Below are 18,254 nucleotides of genomic sequence, written 5' to 3'. Positions count from 1 at the left end.
CAGAAAGTTCTGGTGTCTACTGCACTGGATTTTGGCTGGGGAGGTTAGCAGGACATTAGGCACCTGGATAGGAAACAGGTAAAGGCTCGAAAGGGACTGTTGGATCCTTTGAAGAGTAACCAAAAGATAGCCAAACTTCTCTCCCACGACCATCTCTAGGCTGTCATTACACTTGCTGCAGTAAATGTGGAAACGTGGCTGAGACCTCTGCTGTGTCCTTGATGTGCAAAAGAGGCTGGCTGTTGCCCAGACACTGAGCACAAAACTGTCAGGTAGGTTCCCCAGGTAGAGAGAAGGAAAGGAGTTGGAATCTAAACAGACAGGAAACTCTTTAGAAGCAGAAACCATATCTCTGTGTCCATTATTGAATTCTTAGTACCTACCACAGAGCCTGGTGTGTAGGAGAGGTTCAATATCTGTTGACTCCAGGCCAAATTGTGTGTAGATTATGCCTCCACCCATCCACCCTCCATCCATCCGTCTGTCATCCACCCAGCCACCCACCCACCCATCCACGCACCTACTTGATAACCACTTTCTGAGCTTACATCAATCCTTGGTACTGGATTCGGTTGGATTCATGGAGACAAATAAAACCTGTCTCTTGCAGCTCACAATGTGAGTGAGGAGGACAGCCATAGGTAACTGACAATCCCAGTGAAGGAACACATTTTCTTATAGAGAAAACCCCAGAGAGCTGTGAGAGCACAGAAAAAGACGTTAAGCTTGTGAGAGGTGGGGGATAGGAAGGCTATTCCAGTGCAAGGGGCATCCAGGCCACACCCTGAAGGAAGGCCAGGCAAGGTGAGGACCTGACATCTAAAGAGCTGACTCTCCTAGATCAAGAAGGTGTTTTCCCTCTTTATGAAGGTTTTTGGGATATTAACACAGTGATGTCTGTAAAATGGCTGCTACTTGGTATTTGCTTTTCAAAACTTTGCAATTATCATCCCGTTTTCCTTTTGCAGGGATGGTCGAGGAGAGAGCCCATTTCTTCTGGTCTTTGTTGCACCATTTATGCCATCTTACCCCATCTATGTTCGAGGCTTTTATTTCCCTCAAAGGTCAGAGATACTGGGAGAGAGGAGTGTTCTGGGCAGGGTTGGGAAACTTCCAGGGTCTCTCAAGGGCATTCTAGGGATCTTAAAGTGGGCGAGGAGGTGGTGAGGCAACAGACTCAATCTTGACCTTGAACTTGCTCTTGGATCCTACTTTCCTCAATGACAGTTGAGTCTCATGTCTTCCACAATGTGGGGACACAGTGTTCCTTGCCATCAAGGTGCCAACTTGGAAGAAAAGGGTATCCCTCACTAGACAAACCCGACTTGCCACACTTGATCTTGTATTTCCCAACATCCACAATTGTGATAAAACAAATTTCTCTTCTTTAATATTTTCCAGCTTCAGGTATTTTATTGTAGAAGCATAAAATAGACTAAGACAGTAGCTGGCAATTAGCAAACTTGAGAAAGGTGAAGAGACTATAGGCTACAGACCTGTGACCTCATGGATGGGAAAATGGATAACATTAGTAGTGGCTTTGGACAGCATACTTTGTTAGGGCATTCGACATGTGTCCACTAACAAGTTCTTCCCAAGGCTTTGGTTCTGAGTCCTGTCCTCGTGGTGGATGGGAGACATTGCAGGCATTCATGTATGATCGACTGGAGGGGAGCCCAAGCTTCCCGACTTCCTCAGACAACACATCCCCAGACTTAATGAGGTATGCACCAGTCCACAGCCAACTACACTTCTGCTGTGTTCTATTGGGAGACAGAGATTAAACCAGCACTCTGAGGTGGGGGTTTCTAATTGGACCAAATGCCAACAAATAGCACTTGACCTTCTGGCCAGGAAGCAATTTAGTGGTAAGTGAGTCTCCCAGGACCAGCTGTGTGCTGGTTACATGTGAAATAGAATCTAATAGACCTAATAAAACAATTCAAATAAATTTACTTCTACTCAATTAGGAACAGAGGGGTTGTAGTGTTCAACATCTTTATTCCTTTGGCATTCAGCTTCTAAATCACTAGACTTTTTCAATCCTAAGCATGACCCATATGTTTTTCTAGAAACTTGATCGCTGTGTGATTTATAAATTATTTTTCAGATTTATAACTATATTTTATTTAAATTAACACATTGCTATAATTTACATTTTTGGTCTTAAGAGCTTGGGGGCAAATGAGCCAATACTCAGCCATCCCCAGTGAATTATCAAGTGGAAAGGACTCTGTGGGAAAAAGAAATCTCCATGTCTCTGGCAATTTTTTTTATATTTCTCTCTTCCATGTGCACGTGATCATGTGCTGTCTCTCTCATTCTCTTCCTGCCTCCCATGTGCATGGTGGGAGGTAAAGAAAGAGGGTTTTAGGAAAGTTCTGGATTTTAACAAGCTTATTTCCCTTCTTCAGGTTTTTAGGAGTGGTATCAAGACAAAACACTACTTGTTTATTATTGTGTCTCTGATAGAAAAGATGGTTGTACTTCTTTTTTTAAGAGAGAGAGAGAGAGAGAATTTTTTAATATTTATTTTTAGATTTCGGTAGACACAACATCTTTATTTTATTTTTATGTGGTGCTGAGGATGGAACCCAGCACCCTGCGCATCCCAGGCGAGCGTGCTACCGCTTGAGCCACATCCCCAGCCCATGGTTGTACTTTTTTAATGCATCTTGCCCAGACCTCTTACCCTGGTGACGTTACCCACTTCTCAGTAGTCACTTTGGAAGGCTGTGTACTTATTCCAGAGATGCCTTGATTGTTCCCAACAGACCTTTCAGTTACCCTTCTTCTGCTATTTTCAGATGATCCTTAGGGTCACATTACTAATTGCACAAAAAATTTGGCTTCATTTCTCCACAATCACTGTGCAAGGAAGCAAGGGGCATTGAAGGACAGTATAATTCAACAGACTCCCCATCAGGTTAGATTCTTGATGATCTAACCTTGGGCTCTTTTTCCAACATTTAAATCTCTCCTCCCATGACAAAGACTTGACATCACATGGAGATAGCAAAAGAAGCTTTGGAAGTAATTTTGAAGCTGGAGCTGGTCAATTATGTTAAATCATGAAGCACTTTTGAAACAAGTATCAAGTCCATCGAAAAGACGACCTTGAAGAATAGTACCCTTGGCCATGTGATATTTAATTCTGTGTGTTCACCTTACAGGTTACTTATGCCACAGAAAGTGGCTGTGTTTCAAAGTCTGTGCACACCATAAAGAGCTCAAGAGTTCATGGGTCATGGCTTTACTTTCCTTCTTTGTTTCCCAGAGTTGCTGATGATCTGGATTATTCCATCTCCTCTCCCCCTGCAGTTAAGACTCAGGTGAGGATGAGGGTTTGCCCGAACTATACCTATTAGTGATGCTCTGGGATAACAGGATAAAAGGCATGAGAACTGCTAAGAGAGTCTATGGGGTCTTCCTACCTTCTTGAGCAGACATTGGTGGTGAGCCAGGCTTGGAAATACTGTTACGGTTTGGATCTTAAGTGTCCTCCAAGGGTAAAAGTGCTGAGTTCTTGGTCACAGCCTGGGGTGATATTGGGAGGTTGGTGGACGCATGAGTACATGAGGCCTAGTGGAAGGAAGTTAGGTCATTGGAGATATGTCCTTGAAGGTGGTACTGGGGCCCCATCCCTTCATTTCTCTGTTTTCTGCCATGAGGTGAGTAGTCTCCTCTGCCATGTGCTTCCACCATGATATTCTGCCTCACCACAAGGCCAAAGGTAACAGTGACCATGGAATGAAACCTCAGAAACCATGACTCAAAATAAGTATTTCCTCCATTAAGTTGATTTTTCCTTGCATTTATGTCTTGTGACATAAAGCTAACTCAAACACATTGCTCTTTGAGGCCTGGGGCCTCCGCCTGGCCCCCCACTTGATGACGCAGTCAAGCAGTGGAGATTGTGTGTGTGTGTGTGTGTGTGTGTGTGTGTGAAAAACAGAGTATACGTAGAATCACAATTTAACAAATGACAGAGAAAGTTGTTGTTGGCAGTTGACAACGTGGGGCTAGTTCTGGAACCACTGACTCCCCTCCACCACCAAATCTTTCCTCAGCTATCATGTCACTTACAGGTTAAAGTACTGTCTCAAGAAGTCCCCTGTTTGAAAAGAGACATGCAAAGCCTAGTGGGTGGGCACATTAATCGATATCAGCTACTGACAGAGAATAAGGGGAAATATTTCACTTGCTCAGGATTCTGCTTCAGGATTCTGTGGAAGCAGCAGCCAGGGTGAGTCTCTCAGGAGTGAAGGTTGAGAGGGAGATAGCAACGATGGAAAGATGGCAAAGGGCTAGCGTACAGAGACCAGCCCAGGAGGCATTCCTGGGATTGGTGAAGGGACAATGAGAAACTTTCACTTAGAGCTTGGGAAAGGAGACCTCGGACAAATAATATTCTTGTTTGTATCCAGGTGTGACCTTGTCCGGCTGGCTATGTCACTGCTCCCCTCCTCTCCAGCTTCCTGGAAGAGGTAAAGGGAGGAAAGTTCTAGAGGAGGGGGTTACATTTGAAGAAATTACACCTCCTATTCTTTCTTGAGGAGGACTCAAGATAATATTGCTCAAAGGGTTGATGCAAACTTGGTCTTGGAAATCATGAAGCAGTGTCACTAAGGTGTTATTTATTTTCTGTTGAAGCTGGGAGGCTTCTGGAGCCAAAGGGGAACTTCTTTGTGTCTTTTTAGCTTGGTCTTATGATTTATGCTGGTTTCTTGGGCCAAGAAAGCTGTTTTCTGGGACAGCAACCATTCAAATATCAATGAAATGCATGCTAGAGATGAGAGGAAAAAAATTAGCCTGGATATGGCATGTGTGACTCGCATCACCAATACTGTTATACCTTTGAATGCTCTTATTTACCTTTAAATTTTTCTAGTCACTCAGGTATTTAAAATTCTGTTTTCTTTTTCTGTTAAATATCTGTCCTCTGTTACAGTTGACATATGAGGTATCCCCCCAAAGCTCCTGTTGATGTAAGAATGTTGAGCTGAAGTTATTAGACTATGAGAGCCATGGATTAATCAGCTAATTAATACAATTGATGAAATAATAATTTCAAAGGACTACAATTGGGTAGTAACTGTAGGTAAGTAGGGTATGGCTGGAGGAGGTGGGTCACTTGGGGCTCCTCTGGAAGGGCTCATTTTCCCTGCAGCTCCTCCCCAGCAGAGATGTGGAGCAGCACGTCTCTGCAAAACCTTCTACCATGATTTTCTGCCTCACTTTGGGCCTAGAGCAATGGATCAACCAACCACAAATGGAACCTCTGAAACATGAGCCACAATAAACTTTTTCTTCTCTGAGTTATTCTTGTCAGGTATTTTGGTCACAATGTCAAAAAGCTGACTAACACACCCTCAGAATCCAATCTTATTCCATTCAACATGGTACTTCTTAGTCCTCTAATATTGGGACAGTAGCACCTGACTTGTTGAATTGTGGTTGATCCAGATTAGATGAGGTAATGTTCCTCAAAATCTGGAACCTAGGAATCTGGACTCTTTGCCTGTCATCTTATACAACTTTTGACACATTATGTAACTTTTTCCGGCTCATTTTTCTCAAAGGCAAAATAATTCAGAAGAATGCTATTTAGTTTTGTTCTGTTTTTATTTATGTGGATTTAACATTTCTTTAGTAATAGGGACAATGGAAACATCAAGATGGAAATTGCAAAGGTAATAATAATAAAACTCTATTGGGTTATAGATGGAAAGAAGGAGGGCTTAGACTGTCATAAGTGAAGTTTCCTCTCACCCTTTTTGGATGCCACATACACCTATCCTGCACATAGCATGACTAGGCCTTTAAAAACTCACATTAATTCTGATATATTCTGTGCAGGTACAAATTCCATGCTGGCTCAGGCTAATTTATATAAAATGACAGTGCCTTTCTCATAATTTCTGATCCTTTTTCACTCTGTGGGGACTGCAGGCAGATGCCTGTAGGATACGAATTTAAGTCATTGGTGGGTTTCCATCTGTGCTGTTCCTGGCTGGGTTGGTGATTCCAACCCACCTAGACAGAGACTGAAGGAGGATAGTGAAGAGGGTATACAACAGCAGGGGTGTGATGGCTTAGCTAGCAAATCCAACAACCAAAGAGAGAAGAGTGGCACTGTGGTCCCTCAGCCTGAGCAAGCTCCTGGGAACTTTCAAAGACTGATTCCTAGGTCAGAATAATGTATTTCAAGGCTTCTTGAGAATTTCCTAGTCCAGAAGCAATGGGGATGGTATGGATGGAAAGCTGTGGGTTTGTGTGTTGAGGAGATAGGAATGGGAAGGGTGTGCTATTGCTGAGAATTCATGATCCTTTGGGGATGGATGCTTGCACCTGTGATGTGATGAACGTTGTATCCCAGGATTGAGTCAACAGACCCTTCCAGAGAACATTAAAGCTTTAGAGTATGCTGACTTTCAAACATTTCTAGATTGAGAGCAGGGAGCTCTCCTGACTTTGAAATTGAATGTCATTAGGTAGCTTATCTCATTGTCAAGACATTGCTCTTTTATCTACAATTTTGGTCAAACAAGACAGTCTTTATAGGATCAGAACTCCATTTAAGTCACCAAAGGATACTGAGCATACTGAACACTTACAATATGTCAGGCATTCAGTGTCAGAAACTAAGGATGAGCTGAACAATACGTATTTCCGATTTCATGCAACTCACAAAACCAGCAAAAGCTTCTGGTGTGCTAGCTGTGTGCCAGTCTCTGTCCTAAGTCCTTGACATTTAATCTTTATTCAGTAACTCTGTACAGAAAACATATTAATATTTTTCCTGTTTTGCAGATGAGAAAATTGAGTCACAGATTAATTAGCTTACCTAAAATAACACAATTTGTAAATTACAAAGTCAGGCAGTCTGACTCTCTGATTGAAGCTGAAACTATTGCAGTTTTCTGCATCTGACCCTCAAGGAGTATGCATACAAGGCAAATATAATGCTTAAGTGCTGTGAAGGGGGTAAGTATAGGGGCTTTGAGAGCAGGCAGAACCCTATGTGGAAAGATGAGGGCAACCATACACTACATCCCAGAGGAAGTGATGTCTGAGCTGAGACCCAAGGTATGTTTGCTTGTTACCCAGACCAAATGCAAATGTGGGTTCTAGGTGGAGGCAAAAGCAAATGAGAAGTCTCATAGTAGAAAAGTGCATGGCTTCTTTATATTCAAAGCATTGAGTGTAACTGGCTCAGATATCACATAAGGGAAATATTTAGAGATGAAGTTTCAGAGATTGCTCTATTAATTTAGCACCGATTATGTGTCAGGCATCATGCTAGCCTCTGATAAGACTACATTAATTGTTATAAATACAATGCTTGCCCTCATGCAGTTTACAATCTATAAAATCAAACAATACCTTCTCTGTTAGGAAAATTAAAGTCAGAAATAAGACAACAAGGTGCATGACATGACTTGCAATATCGTACTGATTGTTTAATACACTTACTAAAAATGATTTAATACTCTAGAGTAATGTACCTATGTTTGATTTTGTGCTTTACTATTATAAAATCAAAATCGAGTTAAATGCACTGTGTGGGTGCCTGTCTGGTAGAAAGATAACCTTCAAGCTTACAGTTTTATTATCCTATAGAATGTTAACAAATTTTTATCTCGGCCCCAGTGTGTTACTTTGCTCTTGTTGTCATAGCAAATTACCACAGATTCAGTGGCTTACAACAGCACAAAGTAATCACCTTGCAGTATGGAGGTCGGAAGTCCAATACAGGTTTCACCAGACTAAAATCAAGGTGTCTGCAAGTTTTGCTTGTCCTGGGGAGACTCTATTTTCTGAGTTGTTGGAAAAATTCAGTTCCTTGAAGGCATGCGATGGAGGTGCCATGTTCCTGCTGAGTCAAAGTGGAGGGCCATTTGAGCTTTTAGAGGTCACCACTTTTCTTGGTTCATGTACTCCTTTCTCCATCTTCAAAGCCAGCACCTGCAGGTCCTTCTCATGTACATCACTCTGACCTTCACTCTGCCTTCCTCTCCCACTTTCAAGGACTCATGTCATTAAATTGAGCACACTCAGATAATCAGGATTATCTCTCGATCTTAAGATCCTTATGTTAATCTTCAAAATTCTTTTTGCCATGTAAGGTCCCACATTCACAGCTTCTGAGATGAGGTCATTTGCATCTTTGGTGAGTCATTTTTCCATCTGCTACCATAGAATGACAACCATTTTTTCACAGAGCCTTTCTTGGTAAACTATATAACCCTAGTTTCCCCAAATGCAAATTTTTACAAATAAATAAAATAAATAAATCATGTAACCTGTATGAGAAAAAATGCTTCTTTAACTGGCTTTACCATCTTACTGGCTCCCTTGTTAATGAATCAGTTAGTCTTTGACACATATTCATTCTATATCTGGGTGTTTTTAGCATTTTGAGAATTGAAGGAATTATAATTGTCAGTCTAGAGCTTCACTGAGACCTGCCTGTGCCAATTAAGATGTGCTTTACAGGAAGTGCATCTCATGGGCTGTCTTATCCTTGGCATGCTATTTTGGCTCTTGGAATAGATACCAAGTAAAACTTTCTTTCCTGACTCACCCTCTTCTTTCTCTCTCTTTCTTCTCCTCAACCTCTCCTCCCACCTCTTTTTATTATTATTATTATTATTATTATTATTATTATTATTAATTATTTCTGGTCCTTGGCCAACTTTAGTTCTGGTTATGATTTATGCATGATCAGAAGTTATTTACTATGGGTGACTGCCATCATTGGGACTCAGGTTTTAGTCTGATCATTTGGGAATTAATGCTGGAATGAGGGGACATATTCTCTTGGGTGAGAAACAACCAAGAGTCCAGTTTTTGCCTTTTCAGTTTGTCTGTTTGGCCATTTGTGAGCTCATAAAGATAAGGAGCAGCCCTTTGAGATGTGGAGCAGTGAGTTTTCACAGTTCTGTTGCTGACCTGTGACTGAGTTTGGGAAATGAAGTTAGAAACTCTCCGTGGGTTTGAATGTGTGTAACTAAGGAAAGCCTTACTGCTCACTGTGTGTAAAATATTTTCCTTCCCCCTGAAGGGTATTAATAAATTAGATTACAACCTCTCTTAAATTAATTAATTGGTTCAAAGAGATTTTAAGTACTTACATAAATCTAATATTCCCAGAATTGCCTGCAAAAAAATTTTTTTAAATTGAAACTCCCAATATATTAAATGAGCTAGCTTTTGAGAAACCTTTCTTATAGAAAATGCTGAGGCATTTAAAAAAAATCAAAATTTAGGTAATTCAAAGTAAATCCTTAGGCAAATCAGATTGATTTAATCATTTTGACTTAGTAATAGTTTATGTAATTTCTGTGGTTTTTATCACTAAGGGTTATAATACAAGATTTTTTTGAAGGTTTTTATGCTTTTGTCTTGAAAAAACTAGTTAATCTAAACTTCCTAAACTTTTTATACTAATTTCCTTATCAGATAAGCTAATATTATTTCTACATAATATTTAGGACTTTAAAAATGTAAAATTTTTGAACTAAATTGAATTATAATTCTGATAAACCTTTTATATCAACAGCAATTATGTACGTAGTTTGTCTGAACATAATTTCCAACAGCCATAGTAAACTTTACAACCAAGGATCAATATAAAATTGAGTCAATTGGTTAATGATCTATGGCTACCTGGATATTTCTAAGTAAAAGTGAATATAGAAATCTTGGCTATTGAGCACAGTTTAGTGTCTCAGTATGTACTTTTGCTTCCTATTTTCATGTCATAGAGTAGGTTCTATCAATGGAAACCTTTCTTTTTGTCACTTGGAGAAGGTATTAAAGGCATATAGGTGGCTGTTGGGGATAATATGCTATGTTCCTCTGAACTTTTGAGTCTCCCTAACTGCTTGTGTGTGATAGGTATTTCTCAATTCCCTTCTTCCTTCTCTGTTCTTTCTTTAAAATAGAATTTATTTGCAAGTTTTAATGAATACATATGGTTAAGATTAGTCATAATAGCAAAGAATTTCAATTGCTCATAAGATAAACAGGTGCATATCACCAGAGGAAAAAACAAGGTAGTTTGACCCACAATGTATTATTGTTCCATAATGTGAAATGGAATAATGGATGACAAAACTTGGATATAGTAGTTGCAGAAGGTTTGTAAAAATTATGTGTTATTCACCTTGCTCTCTAATACCCAAAAATAATGAGTCAGAGGGAAAGCAAGGAACATTCAGATTGTGGAGGACCCCACTCAGTGAGATGGGTTCATTGGTGAGTTTAATTAAAGGGGTGGGAGAAGTTTGCAAATCTTCCCTGCTAACCCTAATATTATTGAAAAAGTGGACTTCAGTTTCTTTCTGTTAGAATGGTAAATTGGTCTCCTTTATGAGGAAACATAAAAGTTTATTATTTCTTTCTCCACATTTTTATTATTATACATAATTGTGGGATTTGTTGCTACATATTTTACAGGCACACAATATAATGATGTGATTTGGCCAACATCCCTCCCGAGCACTTCCTCCCTCCATTCCCACCTCTGACCCAGGTCCCCTTTCTCTTTTCTACTGATCTCTAAAGGTTATTCTGTGTGTACTATGTTATCTGCCTGCATGGCCAGGGTTCTACTCACCAAGAAACTTTTCTGTTCTTTGTGTGACTTTATTATGCCGTAGATTCCTAAGGAGATAAGGTTCCATGAAATTGTGCCACGTTCTTCAATGTTTATTTAAAATATATATTGTCACTTTGATTAATAGGCAACCAAGTTATTGTTTCTGTCTTAACCCAGTGCCCAAATCTCTCAATTGTTGATTTTGCTATCCTGAAATCGGGCCATAATTTAGAACAAAAGGAAATAGGATATCTTTTATACCTAAGCATCTTTCTATGTCCCCAAGGAAACTCCCAAAGATTTATTCTTTAATCTTATAAAACAAGGAGAAGCTAGAAATAATTAAGTCTGTTTTGCATATTCATTAGCTCAACACAGTTGTAAAGGCTGACTGACAAAAACTGATTTGTCAAGTTAAATGTTAATTATTTATAGGTAAAATATCTTTAATGTTTCGAGCACATACATTTTACAGATGGATTAGGAGGCCCTGGAGACTCAACAATACTCTTACTGTCCTTAATATGGTTTTTCCAAGAAGCAAACAGATCAAATTCTTGGAAAAAGTTATGGATTGTAACCTAACAGAAAATCTAACTTTTCTCTATTTTGATGTTATTGTTCACTACAAATAGTGAACCGTGGACATACAGTGTCACCTATTGATGGGTTCCACTTTCCTGTGATAATTTCACAAAGGCCCACAGGCTGGATCTATCTTCTATGAAAAACAGGTTCAGAGTCTTGAGGAAAAGCCTACAGATGGTCCAAGTAACTACTGAGGCTTCAAGTCTGGGCTTCAAGTCTGGACTTCAAGTCAAGCTGCCAAGGTGAAGGCTAACATTGTGTAGATGACTATTAGATGATATCAGGGACCAGCCAGAATTTCCAGAATTATTTTTAGTTCAGAGCAGTTTCATGAAAGTTGGTGCTGACCCAAGACATAGTGAAAGAAAACAATTTCAGATGACTGAATTAGTTGATGAGAGATTTAATTGTAGTTATGTTTTAGAATATTATCATTTCCCAGTGTTCAATTTTTTATGGGTATATGAAGAATTAGATTATTCTTAGGCAAACTAAAATATGACACTTTTAATGGTCTGATTTTGCCAACACTTCAGAACTCAGAAACTAATATTTTTACAGAGTTTCTTTACTCAGCAATGTAGTTATTTGCATAAGTTTAGTGAGAATATGATTCTGTTTTTACTGAGATTTAATTTATAAAGTTAACTGTGAAACCAGGGCCCTATCTGGATTCTCATGTTGAAAGTTGGCTTCATTTAATCAGATATGAGAAGCCTCCCTCAAAAGAGTTGTAGTTCACATGTGGAGTGAATGTTTATAGAGACTTATCCAGACACAGAGCAGTTCCCTTAATAAAACAGAGAAAATCTCTGAGAAGAATTCACCAAAATCTGTAGGTATTGCTTGCTAAATCAGGTGGAATTTCACAGGCTTGACTTCTAGCCTCAGGAAAGAATATCAAATAATGAAGTCTTTTAAAATGCCCAACCTGAGATTCCTCAGTGAAATTTCCAGACAAAAGTTAATTCTCTGGTCTTAACTGTTGCTCAGTACCATATACTCCAGGAGGATTTCGTGGTCTCTTACTTCTTCTGCTTCACCTTTGAAAATAACCAGACTAACACACAGTGAGACCAGACTTTTTTTTTTATGATCAAGAATAATCTTTGGAGATTATCTGTGGTCAAAACAGGGGGCTGTTAAGAAAAATATGTGATAGACATCATTATCCAAAGTACATGAATTGCTGTCTAATAATCTATTTCTTCATATATCCATCAAAAATAGAACACTGGGAAATGATAACATTCTAAAACACATAACTACAACTAAATCTCCATCAACTAATTCAGTCATCTAAAATTGTTTTCTTCCACTAAAGCAGCTACTTTCATGAAACTGTCTACTTCTGAACTACAAATAATTCTGGAAATTCTGGCCAGTCCCTGACATCATGAAGACATGAATTGGTGTCAACATATTTTATATACAACCAGAGATATGAAAAATTGTGCTTATATGTGTAATAAGAATTGTAGTGCATTCTGCTGTCATTTATATTTTAAAAAAATCAATAAAAATACAAAAAAAAAACCCAAATTTTAAAAAGAAATAAAAATATTTTAAAACAGGAAGTAAGGCATGGGTGGCATCATGTCCCTTGCACGACACACTGGAGTATTGCCTCACAGGCTTCTCTGAGGACTAATTAATATAGAGAGAAATGAATTGACTCTGCTATTACAGGGTTAGACACAGTGAGTAATATGGAACATGAAGATTCCAAATTCCATTTTCTTAATAGTTAATTTATTTCAGAGTGCCTTTTGTGGTGAACTGGTGTAACCCATGTTTTAAAAAATGCTCTGCACCAACTTCACCATTATGGGTCTCCACATTATTTAGTTAATAATCATCGACACATAGTCATTCTATATTTTGAGTCATGCTTTTAATCGTTAAATATTATAACTAGACACACTGTAGCTGGCAGGATGGAGAGTCAGATGGACGCAGCTGCTCTTTGTTTCCCAATTCTAGAATGTGGCACTGCGGTGCCTCTTAATTTAATGGGCCTGCCCCCACTATTTCCTTCCTCTCTTTTCTGTTGCTGGGCAGTAGTTGTAGGCCAGCCAGTCTCTTTCTGGGCCTCTTGTTAACTGCCTCTGAGACTCTGAGGCCTGCATTATGATTTATGTCTCACTTCCCAAGGAATAAATCAGTGGCTGCTCCAAGCTGTTCCAGACATAAATAGGAGGGCCCAGGGGAGAAGATGTTTTTGCCATCTTGCCCCACTCTGCCCTCCCAGGTACCCACTGGTGATGGGCCTGTTTATTTATTTATCCAGTGATTTTTGCAGTATTCATTCATTCATTAAGACCTGAGAAACTGCTATCAGAACCACAGTGGGTGGCTTAACTTATTTAGGTGAAGCCCCCAAAGCTACCATTAACTACCCCATGCTACAAAAATCAACAGTACAAACACCTGTTTTTGATACACAGGCAGACATTTCTATGCAGGGCTAGCAGCTATAACAAATAAACCCCAAATCTTCAGCAGCTGAGGCTGATTTCTTACTCTCACAGAGTGCAGTCTGTGGAGGAAGCTGTTTGTTCAGGAATGGGGACTATCCAGACTCCTTCGTCTTCAATGTGCGGCTTCTTTCACAGTTGCCCTGGGTATCAGATGGATGGAGAGGAGAAATTGAAGAATGGGTGAGAGGTTTTCATGGGTCAACCCTAGAAAAGCGTTATCCACCCATAGGACAGGTACAGTGACAAAGCCACACCTAGCTGCAAAAGAGGCAGGGAAACAGTCCAGCTGTGTTTCTAGAAGGAGAGGGAATTGGCCTTGGTAATCAGCTGCTGAGGGACCATAGCTTCTAGTGTCCAGAATCCCAGAGTCCTCCTAGCCATCACTGACACTGAGTCTCTAAGTGCCGAGTGGGGCACCTCAATAACCTTTATACATATGTACTTGGCAGAGTTCCTTGCTGTTCAAAGCCCTGTGTCCCTCTGTTGAATTTCAGCCCAGCAGCAATTGCTGTGATATAGTCAGAGAGACTTTTATTTCTCACCTTACATGTCCTGGGAGCAGAGGCAGTTCCTTTCCTCCTCCTTTCCCATTGTCATCATAGATAGAAAGCTTCCAACCCTGTTCTCAGGACTGCCTACAGTATGCATTAGGAAATGATCAACAGATTGGGGAAGGGACTGAGAGGGCCCATGGTGCTCTGTGAAGATCACTCCTGGCTGACATCTGGGCTTCACTTGTAGTACCTGGTAAATGATTCAGCATGTGCAGGGCACTTAGAACTACAGGATTTTAGATAGCCTCTAATTTCATACCTTAATTTTCCAGTTGGGCTCTCTGAGCCTCAAAGAGGTTGATTTTCCTAATCCACCAGGCTACTTTTCCGCAAAACAAACAAAGCCAAGTTGCCTTATTTCCAGCCTCCACTGTTGGGCCAGGCAGCATCTCATCAAGTAGTGAACAATGGATCCTTCATTTCAATGCCAAATATAGCAAAATGTTGAGTAACCAGAAATATCAGCAAATCATAGTGTTCTTTAGAACTGAATATTCTAGTTAACTCTGTTGTAGCCAGTGAAGCTTTTCAGTTTCAGAGGTGGGGTTCAGAATCTTTTAAAGACATGCCAGCTGGCTTTCCTGCCTTAATAAGCAATATTTCAAACTGGGCAAAGAGTGTGCCTTGTTCATACGGTCAGCTATCATTCCAAAATGGGGAAGAAAATGGAAAATTTCAATAGCCTAGAGCTCAAATTCAGTGACTTGAATAAACTGAGAAACTGAGTTATTTTCTCCCCTCAATAACCTTTATACACATGTACTTGGCAGAGCTCCTTGCTGTTAGCCAGAGGAAACTGGGAAGTCAGTCCTCTTCACCTCTACTTCATCTCCCCCAATGAGGAGAGGAGCTTCTATATGTCTCAGAATAAATTTTCAAAAATAATGGAGTTCACTTCAGACTCGTGTTCCAACAATATTCATCAAATAGGAACTACGCTAATGATGGTTTTCAGAGTCACATTTCCTGATTATAATGTAAATAATTCCTAAGTCATAAATCCTTTCAATGACTGTGTATATTCAATAATAATGAAGAAAACATTTTTTTCTCTAATTACTGTTGCTTTTAGTTATTTTATATTGTGCTATTCTTAAAATCACATAATTTCATTACTATAACAGATTTGGGAATGCTTACTTCTAGCCATGGAGAAACTGAGGCATGAAAGTGTGAAGCAATTTGCCTGTGGTCACAGATAGGATATATGACAGCCCAGGTTTCCTGATTCTAATCTGTCTCCCTATTTGGAATAAGGACTGCACAAAAATCCTCCATCTTTTTTTTTTTTACTAAAGCCTTGAAATATGTCATCTCCCTTTCCCTGGTACTAGACATGAAGTAAAAATTCCTCTCTTCTTTCTACTACTACCAGTTACTCAATTGTAGTGTTCGAGGCACTTTCTGGGTGGGAGGTTCAAACAAATATCAACACAGTCTCTGCCTTTGAGGAGCTCAGAGTTCAGAGGCAGTAATGTATCTGTACATGAAAATCAAACCCCACAAAACAAAGTGCTACCTGCACACGAAAAGTGCCAGGCCAGATGCAAGAGAGGCCCTGGGAGGGGTGCAACCAGGTTAGCTGAGCCATTCATAGAAGAGGGTTACTGGAGCCCGTCTGAGGGCTGGGGATAGATTCCTCAGTTGTCCTAAGGGGAAGGGAGAAGACACTCTATTAGGAAATCAAGTTGCTACAAGACAAGGAGCTGGGAAACAGCAATCCCAGATCAATTTCAAATGAACAGAATGGAAGCTGGAGAAGCAAGCAAGGACTGGACTTCAGAGGCCTGTGTGTCCTGATGAGAATCACCACGGCTTCAGGGAGTGCCAAGCCAAGCTCTCCCAGCCCTGGGCCCCAGCTAGTACATGGGGCATCTTGTCCGTTTACCATTCACTGACTGTGCCATCTTCTGACACTTGTGGCAAAACTAAAATTGTATGATGTGAGTGTCCACATGGATGAGATTTACAAGCAGCAAAAGCCAGTTTAGGCTGGAAACCATTTATGTTTCTCCTGGTGGGGTGTCCAGATTTTCCTGAAGGTCACGTTGTTGAAAAGACAGCACTGTGAACCCAGTGTGGTTTTGCTATTTTGTTTTTGGCTGAGGAGGAGCTCGGCTTGGGGGCACATGACCTGAGAGATGTAAAAGGTTCCTATTAACAGGAGAGGGCAGGAGACTCCCAGCTTTATTATTTTAGGAACACAATTAATTGATTCTGCCCGTTCCATTAGCATTTTCTTGAACTAATTGGGAAAAGAAAATTCATTTTGAGAATTCATTTTCTTTGGTTTTCTGGCTCACTCCCCTGGAAAGGAGGTTCCCCTATTTTAATTATACAAAGTTGGGTTTAAACACTGCTGCCAAGGAGCTGAAACTTTGCCAGAAGCAGCCTCCCTGGTTCAATATGCTTTGTCACTACAATTGAATTAATTTACTGAAGGAGCTTATTTCTACCTGCTGCTAAAATCACCGACATTGTGCCATGCTGCGTAACAAATACATTTTGTGGGCTCATTTTCCTTTTCCTCATACACCCTTATCTGGTGGATTCTCATAGTAGTAAAATTGGAAAAGTAAACATAAGTTCTTAGAGACATCGGACAAGGCTATCTTTCTGTTTGTATGTGCGTCCCCCTCAGTCTACTCCCCACTGGGGGGTGACCTGCTTGTGTGACTTTGCTTTGGATTATTCTGTTTGATTCCACCCTGTCTCACCCAGCTAACTGCAAAGATCTTTCTTCTTTTTCCTTTTCTGTTTCTACCCAGAGCTCAAAGGATGGGAGGTGGTTTTGACATGTGTTACTCTTGCCACTATAAACTCTTCTGAAAACTCCCTCCTGGAAGTTGGGCTTTGCTAACAGTGGTTAGTTAAGTATGAGCATTTTGTTGAACTCTTACTGGGAACGTTATATTAATTGCAGAGCAAAGGAAACCAGTTCTTTTGTTCTCTCCCTGGCTGCAAAGCACCAACAGCAAGTGAAACTTATCAGAAAGAGTGACACAACTAAATGAATACAATATGTATTCAGGATATAGAATAATTCAATTATCAACAACTAGCCATCTCTGACAGCCTAACATGTGCCAGGGCAGAGTAGTTTCGGCAATGCTTATCTCAAAAGTATACTTTCAATGGGATAAAGGATATGTGTTTTTCTTGTGAGTTGCTCTACCCTTGACATTCAACATAGCTCATGGCACACTGAGGTGCTCCAGAAGTGCTTGTGGAGGACAGGGGAGAGAAGAGGCCGTGGAGGACACTAGCCCTATTCTGTTCATCCTTAGATCTACCTTTGTGCACACTTACAATTTTCAAATGAAGTTTTACGTTACCTTATTTCTTCTTTGTAACAAAGTCACAGGTTCAGTGACCTGGATCTTGTGCACATGAACATGTCTTTTGCATGTGTAAGACTGGATTTTATTGCCTGCCCTTATGAGCCAAGTTGTGGCCCAGCACAAAATGACTAGAGTGGGGACAGGAGGCTTCTCTGGGGAGGTGAATGTGGCCCTCAGAAGGGGTTACACTCAGCAAGCTTTGAGACCCTTTCAAGAAAGCTGGGATCAAAAAACCCTTAGGGTGCTCTTTGTAGGTGATGATTAGTGCTAAGAGCCAAGTGTATGATGCATGGCATTTTTGGTCGAAAGGTGACGCCAGCTAGCCATTGAGATGATATGATTATGTTAAGATTTGCATTCATATGGATATTGGACTCCTGCTGTTCACCTAGGCCGGCTACCGGACTCCTGGAGAGTTCCCATTGGTTGGGGAAGTACAGTAGGAGGGAGTTCCGGGGGAGGAGCTCGCTCTGCGGTCCGGGAGGACGCCGCGTGGGAGGAAAAAATCTTCCCGGTACCGGACATTGGCGGCAGTTTCAAAAAATAAACTTTGTTCCTGCTTGAGTGGCTCGTGATTTTGTGCCCAGCCAGACTGCGGCAGATTAGCCCAGGATAGGAAAGAATATTTCAGAGAGGGAAGATTCCTGTGCAAGATGGAAAGAGGGTTATCCCTTAAGGAACACCC

The 18,254-nt window shown here is 40.4% G+C and overlaps 1 long non-coding RNA gene across 1 annotated transcript; it reads left to right on the top strand.

The window, feature by feature from the left end:
• Window positions 1-2,356: 2,356 nt before the first annotated feature.
• Window positions 2,357-17,975, top strand: LOC125612942. The gene is made up of 3 exons (XR_007343424.1): window positions 2,357-2,367; window positions 9,814-9,816; window positions 17,835-17,975. It is a non-coding gene; the product is annotated as an uncharacterized LOC125612942 (long non-coding RNA).
• Window positions 17,976-18,254: the final 279 nt, after the last annotated feature.

The sequence above is a fragment of the Marmota marmota genome, unplaced genomic scaffold (assembly GCF_001458135.2).
Source record: "Marmota marmota marmota unplaced genomic scaffold, marMar, whole genome shotgun sequence".
Lineage (NCBI taxonomy): Eukaryota > Metazoa > Chordata > Mammalia > Rodentia > Sciuridae > Marmota > Marmota marmota.
This window is presented reverse-complemented; position numbering and strand designations above follow the sequence as displayed.